Raw genomic sequence first — 10,639 nt, forward strand, 5'->3', positions numbered from 1 at the left:
TTATTCGATAAATGGTTTTGGGGATATTGGAAAGATATGTGCAGAAAAATAGAACTAGATCACCGTCATATACCACACATAAGAATAAATTCAAAATGGATCAAAGAGTTAAATATTAGACCTGAAACCCTAAAAATTGTGGAATAAAATATAGGCAGCAAAGTCTCAGACATTGCTTATAGCAATATTTTATTAGATATAACTCCTCAGGAAGGAAAACAAAAGAAAAAAAATAAAGGGGACTACAAAATGAAAAGGTTTTGCAGAGCAAAGGAAAAGCATCAACAAAATGATAAGAATCCACAGAATGAGAGGACATATTCGCTCATACATATGGTAAGGGGTTAATATCCAACATTTATAAAGAACTTACAAAACATAACACCAAGAAAACAAGCATTCCAGTTAAAAAAATAGGCAAAGGAGCTGAATAGACACTTCTCCAAAGAGAATATACAGGTGGCAAATGGACATATGGAAAGATATTCAACATCACTAATCATAAGAGAAAAGCAAATTAAGACCACAATGAGATATCATCTCACACCTGTCATAATGGCTCTCATCAACAAATCAACAAACAGGTGCTGGCAAAAATGTGGAGAAAAGGGAATCCTTTTGCAGTGTTTATGGGAACGCAGATTGGTGCAGCCACTGTGAAAACAGTATGGAGATACCTCAAAAAGTTAATAATGGATCTGCCTTTTAAGCTAGAGATACCACTTCTGGAAAAATATCTGAATGAACCCAAAACACTAATTTGAAAGAACATAAGCACCCATATTCATTGCAACATTATTTACAAATCACCAAGATATAGAAGCAGCCCAAGTGTTCATCAGGAGATGAGTGGTAAAACAACTATGGTATATTTACACAATGGAATATTACTCATCTGTGAAAAAGAAGAAATTTTACCCTTGTGACAGTATGGGTGGACCTGGAGAACATTATGCTAAGGGAAGTAAGCCATGAGAGAAAGATATATGATTTCACTCATATGTGAACTCTAATGAAAAAACTGAACTAACAAGGAAAATGGGGACAGACTCATAGATGGAGAGCAGGATGGCAGCTGGGGAGTAGGGAGGTTAGAGGGTAGAGGGATTGGGCAGAATAAAAAGGACTTATGGACATGGCCAACCTTGTGGTGACTGTGTGGGAGGGTATAAGGGGACTAAATGATAATGGGAAAAATAGAATAAAGATTAAATTAAAAATACCCCATACAACTCAAAATGAAAAAAAGAAACAGCTCAATTAAAAAATGAGCAGAGGACCCAAACAGACATTTCTTTAAAGAAGCCATACAGATGGTTAACAGACCCATGAAAAGATGCTCAACATCACCAATTATGAAATAAATGCAAATCAAAACCACAATGAGTTACCACTTCACACATGCCAGAGTCACTGTTATGAAAAGGGCAACAAACAAGTGCTGGCAGGATGTGGAGGAAAGGGAGTCCTTGTGTACACTGTTGGTGAGATTGTACATTCTTGCAGCTTCTATGAAAAAGTATGGAGATTCCTCAAAAAATTTAAAATAGAACTACTGTACAACCCAGCAATCCTACTTTGACAATACTTGCACTCAGGGTGCTATTCAAATTGGTGTAGTAGAGGACCAATTAAGACAGTCATTGGCTAGGGAGAAGATTGTCAAATTTTAAAATAGCACTCTTCCGATGAAAGCCATGAGTAAAAAGGTTGAGTATGAAAGTCCCATGAAATAGTGAATGAGATAAGCATTTTAAACTTTGTATTTAAAATGAAAATTTAACCAATATGACTCTCATTCTGAATGGAATTAGCATTGTCAGGTTCAAAGCAACAATTTTTTTCTGGACCTATTATTGTCTAGTACTTGAGACAAGTTATGCCATGGACATGTATTTTTTATCTTTTGGCCAGCCATACTATAAACCAGTTACGGGGATTTTTCTGTTTTACAGGCAGAAGTTGTGCTCTTGAAAATTCTGTCAATTGGTGCTGTGCAAAATGAGAACCCTGGTGGAAAAAGAGAGGCTCAGCTTATTTATAGATTTTGTTCACAATGGGAGGCAGAGGCTGCGATCTCTATCCTGCTGGCAGCCCAGTGATATAAATTATCTCTTTCACTTCTGCCAACTTCACCTATGGTTAATGAAACCCAGGTTTTTAAATAACATATGGTTGGGCTGTGGTTTCATTACTCTTACAAAATGTGATCTAAACTGTCAGTTTCCAATCTAAGAAAAGATAGGAAAATGAGGAGAAAATGACAATAAAGCGTTTTGTTTCTTTTGGGAGGAAGATAGTTAAAATACTCCAATAAATAACAATAAATAAAAGTACTATATTTAGGGGTTGATTTTAGAGTCCTTGCCAGCTTGGTCATACCTACAATCTCTGTGGCCCGTTGGATTTTAGTGTCTTTCCCCCAAACTTCAAGCTATTCACCAAGAGAGTGTACTGCCTTTTTCTTTTTAACATTTTACTTTCATGAAAATACATATTATAAGACAGAATTTTGATCCTAACCTCATCCTTGAGTGCACTTCTGAATCCATGTTTTGAATATACTATACTATACTATACTATATACTATATCTTCAAAAGAGAAACAGGTAAGAGCAACAACTACCTGCAACAACTATCATTATACTAACTTTCTATACTTAATTCCATGCTCTGTTCTAATATCAAGTATTTCAAGAAAATGCTGGATGGAAATCTAACACCTTTGGACATATTTTGATAAATATGCATATAAGACAAGAAAAAATTTGCACTATTGAAAAGCAGTAGAAATCAATAATAAAAATGGTATTTTTTTCAGATTGAAACAGTAATTTTTGAAGAAATATCTAAGCATTTAGTTAGATAAAGGGGATTGCTGTAGTTCAGTTTCACATAAAAGATAGATTTTAAATATCCAAAAAGAGATAAAAAGATTATTTTATTGCCAAAGGTCCAGATGTGCACATTTGTATATATGATGAAAAGCATGAAGCCATGTGTTAATTTTTATAATTCTAAAATATTAATTTATAGTTTTATTGAGTGTTTCACTTTGTATTTTCTCTGTACGTGTTTCCCCAAATGTTTTAGAATTGTACTCATCTTTCAGAGTTTTTGCTGTAATGCTGGAGGAACATGTGGTTTATTGGAAGCCATACACTTAGAAATTTAAATATAAACCCAGGAGATGCTCATGGTTTTGGTAGCAACAGCTTCTCCCAGTGGATGTGAACCTTTCCAGCCCCTCCCCCACGAGATTGTTGCAATTGGCCAGCCCCTGTTCCCTATAACACTGTGCCACCGAAAGGTGACGATCAAAAATGCCAATATGTTGGGGGAAATGCAACAGGACTCCATGGAATGTGCTACTGAAGCACTGGAGATATAAAATATAGAGAAAGATATTGTGGCCCATATAAGAAAATGTTTGACAAGAAGTACAACCCCACCTGGCACTGCATCGTTGGGTGGAACTTCTGTAGTTGCATGACACATGAAACCAAACACTTCATCTAATTCTACCTGAGCCAAGTGGCCATTCTTCTGTTCAATCTTGTTGAAAGCATGGGCTGTATACCACACACCCAGTGACCCATCCAAAAATAAAGATTGCAGCCTGCATTTCAAATACCAGTGACTGAAATCTTCAGCCTTGCCTAAAGGAACATCTTGATCTCGAAACTTTGTGTTGTTTGGTGCAGGGCATTCTCTGTACTCATTTGCTGTGGTTATAAAACAATGAGAAAAACAGCTTACATTTGTATTTATTTTCTGTTCCCTACTCTCTGCTCCATGTTTTTCCTCCTCAAAATCCAGTCCTTCCCCCACAAAATAAGTTTGTCGGAGAACTTAAAAAAATAATCAATAAATGTAAACCCAGGAAAAATTTCTTCTCTGAGAGAGGGAGATGATGGAAATATTTTGGACACTAAAAAAATGGACAAAGGTAGTTTTTTTTAGGCAGAGACACTTTAATGTGTAACTCTGAGCTAATATTTTCTACTCACCCCTCTAGATCCACTTTTCACCTGTTCTCCACTCTAGAAGGCTGACCTGTAGGGATCCTATTCCCTTTGTCTTCAGATGGGTTTGGCCATTGGGGATCTCTGGCAAAAGATCATAGGGAGGAAGGAGAGTGCTGATTGGTATTTATTTCCATGGGTTCCTTCCTGTGAATTTGACTCAGTGCCTCTCAACAGAAATCTCTGGTCCTTTCAAGGGTTTCTTCTCTATTTGATCCTTTCCCTCCAAATTCCAGAAACTACCACCTCCTTCATTCATTCTGAAAACTACCACCTCTTTCATTCTTTCTGATGTAGGGATAATTAGTCAGGCTATCAGCTCTTGGGGACTCTCCTGGGTATAGCGGTTCTCCAATAGCATTGACTTTATAATTAATTGTTTTGTAAATTCTCCTCAAATTAGCCTATTTCAAGTATTCCACCTGTTTCCTGTTAGGACTCTGAGTGGTAAAAATTCTATTAATCCATTAGAAAGCAGAGTTATTAAGGATCTGTATATTAAGCACACAATGTTGATAGATTTACATTGGATTAGTGTTTAATGCTTACTCTCACAAAAAAGAAAAAAAAACAATATTAAATGAAGACTGTTAGGATTTCAAAGACCATGCAACTATTTTTAATGAATTCATTCTTAAGGAAAATAAACTTTTGCATATGCAGCCAACAGCTTGGTACTTGAGTGCAGGCTTTCCTTTTTTTTCTTCATGGAGGTATGTCTTCTTTCAAATATTTCTGGATTCCTGTGAAGAGACAGCTTTAAAAAAAGTGAAAGTATTTGTTTCATGATATACAATTATGATTTAAATGGAAACACAATGACTATGTACCATATTTTAGAAAAACTTTTTTGCCAGTGAGATCTGCTTAAGCATGGAAACATTAAATTAGAGATTGGAATTTTATTTCTGAAGGTATAATAGTGAAAACAATGTGTTTTTTACTCCTGAAGTTGACCTCAGTAGGCTCAGAGATAAGAAAGGATAAACAGGCCTCCCCCTAATCTATCTTCTTCCTAGATAATTAGGAATCACATCAGATCAATATGCCAGTTTTAATTCAAGGAGTATTTATGAAGCATCTAGCATGTGCTGGAGCCTGTAGCAGCGATAGAGACAGAGGTAAATACCCAGTTTGGTCCAGAACATCCTACAGTTTATAGGCTAGCAGAAAATACAAACATGGCATTTCAAGTGTGATGACTATTATGAAAGGAGCATTAGAAAAGTCTAGGGTTCTATTTTTTTAAAAATTTATTTATTTCTTTTTTAAAAAATTTTTTCACATACATTTGTCTCCATTTACCCACCACCACTTCCTCCTGCCCCACCCACCCCAACTCCCCCATTCAGTCCTTCCCCAACCTGGCTTCCTCCGTGTGTCCTTCACACCTGTTCCTTGATCAGACCCTACCCCTTCCTCTCCCTCCCTCTCTCCCTCCCTCCCTCCCTCCCTCCCTCCCTCCCTCCCTCCTTCTCTCCCTCCCATTCACATCGGTTTCTTCTTTCTTTCGGTGTTGCTGGTCATATTTTCCTTCCCTGCTTGCTTTGCTGATTAGGTTCCACTTACAGGTGAGATCATATGGTATTTGCCTTTCACCCCCTGGCTTATTTCACTTAGCATAATGCTTTCCAGTTCCATCCATGCTGTTACTAAGGGTAGTAGCTCTTTCTTTTTGCTGTGTAGTATTCCATTGTATAAATGTACCATAGTTTTTTGACCCATTCATTTACTGATGGGCACTTAGGTTGTTTCCAGCACTGGGCTATTGTAAATTGTGCTGCTATGAACATTGGGGTGCATAGGTTCTTTTGAATTGGTGTTTTGGGATTCTTAGATATAATCCCAGCAGTGGAATTGCTCGGTCAAAAGGCAGTTCCATTTTTAGCTTTCTGAGGAAATTCCAAACTGTTTTCCACAGTGGCTGCAGCAGTCTGCATTCCCACCAACAGTGTACTAGCTTTTCCTTTTCTCCACAACCTCACCAGCACCCATTGTTTATTGATTTATTTATGATGGCCATTCTGACCAGTGTGAAGTGGTATTTTGTTGTGGTTTTCATTTGCATTTCTCTGATGGCTAGTGATGATGAGCATCCTTTCATATGTCTCTGGGCCCTGTGTATGTCCTCTTTGGGGGGTTGTCTGTTCAGGGCCTTTGCCCATTTTTTAATTGGAGTGTTTGTCTTCCTGGGGTGGAGTCATGTGAGTTCTTTATATATTTTGGAGAACAAACCCAAGTCTAAGGTATCAATGGCAAATATATTTTCCCATACGGTTGGTTTCCTTTTCATTTTGCTGCTCTTTTCTTTAGCCATGTAGAAGCTTATTGTTTTGATGAAGTCCCATTTGTTTATTCTTTCATTTATGTCCCCTGAACTAGGGGACATATCAGTGAAAATATTGCTATGTGGGATATCTGAGAGTTTCCTGCCTATGTTCTCCTCTAGGACTTTTATGGTGTTGAGACTTATATTTAAGTCTTTTATCCATCTTGAGTTTATTTTTGTGTATGGTGCAAGTTGGTGGTTGAATTTCAATTTTTTTGCATGTAGCTGTCCAGCTTTCCCAGAACCATTTTTTGAAGAGGTTATTTTTAGTCCATTTTATGCTTTTGTACCCTTTGTCAAATATTAATTAACCATAGAGACATGGGTTTATCTCTGGGCTCTCTATTCTGTTCCATTGATCTATGTGTCTGTTCTTATGCCAGTACCAGTTTTGATTACAGTGGCCTTATAATTTAGTTTGATGTCAGCTTTTGTGAATCCTCCTACTTTGTTTTTCTTTCTCAAAATTGTTGCTCCTATTTGGGGTCATTTATCCTTCCGTATAAATTTTTGGAGTGATTGTTCTATGGCTGTGATGTATGTCATTGGTATTTTAATAGGGATTGTGTTGAATGTATAAATTGCTTTGGGTAGTATGGACATTTTGATGAAGTTAATTCTTCCCATCCATGAACACAGTATACGCTTCCATTTATTTGTGTCTTCTTTAATTTCTTTCTTCAGTGTTGTATAGTTTTCTGCATACAGGTCTTTTACCTCCTTGGTTAAGTTTAATTCCTAGGTACTTTATTTTTCTTATGCTATAGCAAAGGGGATTTGTTTTTCTGATTTCTGATTCTGATATTTCATTTTTGATATACAAAAACGCCTTCAATTTCTGAATATTGACTTTGTATCCTGATATTTTGCCAAATTCACTTATTATATTGAGTAGCCCTGGTGAAGTCTACAGGGTTTTCCATGTACACTATCATGTCATCTGCAAACAATGATAGTTTTACTTCTTCCTACCAGTTTGGATGCCTTTTATTTCTTTTTCTTGTCTGATTGCTATGGCTAGGACTTCCAATACGATGTTGAATAGAAGTGGTGAAAGCGGACATCCTTGTTTTATCCCTGATCTTAGTGGAAAAGCTTTAATTTTTGCTGCTGAGTATGTGGTTGACTGTAGATTTTTCATAAATGGCCTTTATTATGTTGAGGTATGCCCCCTTTATTCCCACTTTGCTGAGTATTTTTATCAGAACAGTATGCTATACTTTATCAAATTCTTTTCCTGCATCTATTGATATGATCATGTGGTTTTTGTCTTTCCTTTTCTTTCTGTGATGTATTATGTTTATTGATTTGCAAATATTGAACCTTCCTTGCATCCCTGGGATGAATCCCACTTGATCATGGTGGATGATCTTTTTAATGTATTGCTGGATGCAGTTTGTCAATATTGTGTTGAAGATTTTAGCACCTATGTTCTTCAGCGATGTTGGCCTGTAGTTTTCTTTCTTTGTTGTGTCTTTATCTGATTTTGGGATTAGGATGATGCTGGCCTCATAAAAAGAGTTTGGGAGTCTTCCCTCTTCTTGGATTTTTTGGAATAGTCTGAGAAGGACAGGGGTTAGCTCTTCCTTCAATGTTTTGTAAAATTCTCCTGTGAAACCGTCTGGCCCAGGGCTTTTGTGTTCAGGGAGTTCCTTGATGACTGCTTCAATTTCATCGGCTGTTATTGGTCTGTTCAGACTTTCTGTTTCTCTTTCATTCAGTGTTGGAAGCTTATGTTTTTCTAGAAATTTGTCCATTTCACCCAGGTTTTCAAATTTGTTGGGATATAATTGTTCGTAGTAATTTCTTACAATCCCTTGTATTTCTGTGGTATCAATTGTTATTTCTTGTCTTTCATTTCTGATATTATTTATTTGGGTGGTCTCCCTTTTTTTCTTGATGAGTCTGCTTAAAGGTTTGTCGACTTTTTATCTTTTCAAAGAATCAGCTCCTGTATTTGTTGATTCTTTGAACTGTTCTTTTAGTCTCTATGTCATTCAGTTCTGTTCTGATCTTGATTATGTCCTTTCTGCTACACACTCTGGGCTTTGTTTGTTGTTGTTTCTCCAGGTCTTGAAGCTGTAGGGTTAGGCCATTTATTTGAAATGTTTCTGTCTTTTTTAGGTAGGCCTGCATTGCTATGAACTTCCCTCTCAGGACTGCCTTCTCTGTGTCCCATAGGTTTGGACTGTTGTGTGTTCATTTTCATTTGTTTCCAGAAACACTTTGATTTCTTCTTTGATCTCATTATTGACCCATTCATTGTTTAATAGTGTGCTATTCAGTCTCCATGAGTTTGAATGTCTTTTAGTTTTTTCCTTGGAGCTGGTTCCTAGTTTCAAGCCCTTGTGGTTGGAGAAAATGCTTGTAATTATTTCAATTTTCTTGACTTTGTTGAGGCTTGTTTTGTGTTTTATCTTTTGGTCTATCCTTGAAAATATTCTGTGTGCATTTGAAAAGAATGTGTATTTTGCCTCTTTGGGATGAAAGGTTTTGTATATGTCAGCTATTTCCTTTTGATCTAATGCATCAATCAGTTCCACAATATCCTTGTTGATGTTTTGTTTGGAAGATCTATCCATTTGACAGTGTGGTGTTAAAATCTCCTACTATCAATGCATTACTGTTTATATCTTTCTTGAAGTCCTCCAAGATTTTCCTTATATGTGGGGTGCTTCTATATATGTTTGTAATGAGTATGTGTTCTTGATGGATTCTTCCTTTGAGTATTATAAAGTGTCCTCTGGGTCTCATTTTATGGACTCTGTTTGAAATCTATTTTGTCTGATATAAATATTGCTACCCAGGCTTTTTATATTTTTCTGTTCATTTGCTCGGAATATTTCTTTCCATCCCTTTACTTTCAGTCTGTGTAGGTCCTTTGTTCTGATGTGGGTCTCTTGTAGGCAGCATATGTGTGGGTCATGTTTTCTTATCCATTCAGTTATCCTATGTCTGTTGATTGGGGCATTTAATCCATTTACATTGAAAATTATTATTGAAAGGTACTTATTCTTTTTTTCCCTTTATACCTGTGATCCTCTCTTTCTCACTCTTTTACTTCATCTTCTTAAAGCAGTCCCTTTAGCATATTTTTTGCTGGTTTGGTGGAGGTATACTCTTTTAGCTTTTTTTTTTTTTTCTGGGAAACTCTTTATTCGCCTTCCATTTTAACTGAGAACCTTGGTGAGTAGAGTAGTCTTGACTGTAGGCTCTTGCTTTTCATATCTTGGAATATTTCTTGCCTTTCCCTTCTGGCTTGTAGTGTTTCTGTTGAGAAGTCAGCTGCTAGCCCTATCGGGGCTCCCTTATATGTTACTACCTGTTTCTCCCTGCTTCTTTTAGGATTCTCTGTTTGTCTTTGATATTTGCCATTTTAATGATGATGTGTCTTGGAGTGGACCTCATTGGGTTCTTCTTGAATGGGACCCTCTGTGCTTCCTGGAGTTGTGTGGCTTTTTCTCTCCTCCAATTAGGGAAGTTTTCCATTATTACTTTTTAAAACAGGTTCTCTATCCCTTCCTCCTCTTTTTCTCCTTCTGTTATTCCTCCTATATGGATATTATTACGTTTCAGGTTGTCCTGCATTTCCCTGAATGCCTCTTCATTCTTTTGGAGTGTTTTCATTTTCTTGCTCTTTCTGGGAGCTTTTCTCTATTTGATCCTCTAGCTATCTGATTTTGTCCTCTGCTTCATCTAGCCTGCTCTTGATTCCTTATACTATGTTCTTCAATTCAGAAATCGTATTCTTCATTTACTCTTTTCTCTTATTAATAGTTTCTATGCCCTTTTTCATGCTAATGTACTTTTCAGTAAGTTCCTCATAGTTTCCCTGCAGTTTTTTGTAATTCTCTTTGAGCTCACTGGGCTCACTGAGCTTCCTCAGAACCGTTGTTTGGAACTCAATATCTGATAGTTTACTTGCCTCTATTTCATTTAGTTCTCTTTGTGGGGATTCCTCCTTTCCTTTCAATAGGGAGGGTGTTTGTTTGTCTTTCATTATTTGTGAGACTCTTCTTTTTTGCTTCTGTTTCATAAATTGATCTGTCTTGACTTCCTGACTTTGTGGTGTGAACTTCTATGATAGGAGACTTTTTTTTTCCTCTTTCTTCCTGGATCTGCCTCTGTTGATGTCCGATGTTGACCCTGCTGATCTTAGGTCTTCTTTAAGAGACTTCCAGAAATCTACTGTCTGTGTTAGTCTCCTACAGTTGTTAATCTAGTCACTCTGTCCTCAGCAGTCAGGGCTGGGCAGAGTCCCTCCTGTGGGGAGGGCTATTGTGTC

General features: G+C 36.9%; 1 pseudogene; it reads left to right on the forward strand.

Moving 5' to 3' along the window:
- Positions 1-3,196: 3,196 nt before the first annotated feature.
- LOC129078802 (dynein light chain 1, cytoplasmic-like) lies at positions 3,197-3,594 on the forward strand (annotated as a pseudogene).
- The last annotated feature ends 7,045 nt before the right edge of the window (positions 3,595-10,639 follow it).

Source organism: Pteronotus mesoamericanus, unplaced genomic scaffold (assembly GCF_021234165.1).
Source record: "Pteronotus mesoamericanus isolate MK-2021 breed Mesoamerican mustached bat unplaced genomic scaffold, CSHL_Meso_final contig_74, whole genome shotgun sequence".
NCBI classification, from domain to species: domain Eukaryota; kingdom Metazoa; phylum Chordata; class Mammalia; order Chiroptera; family Mormoopidae; genus Pteronotus; species Pteronotus mesoamericanus.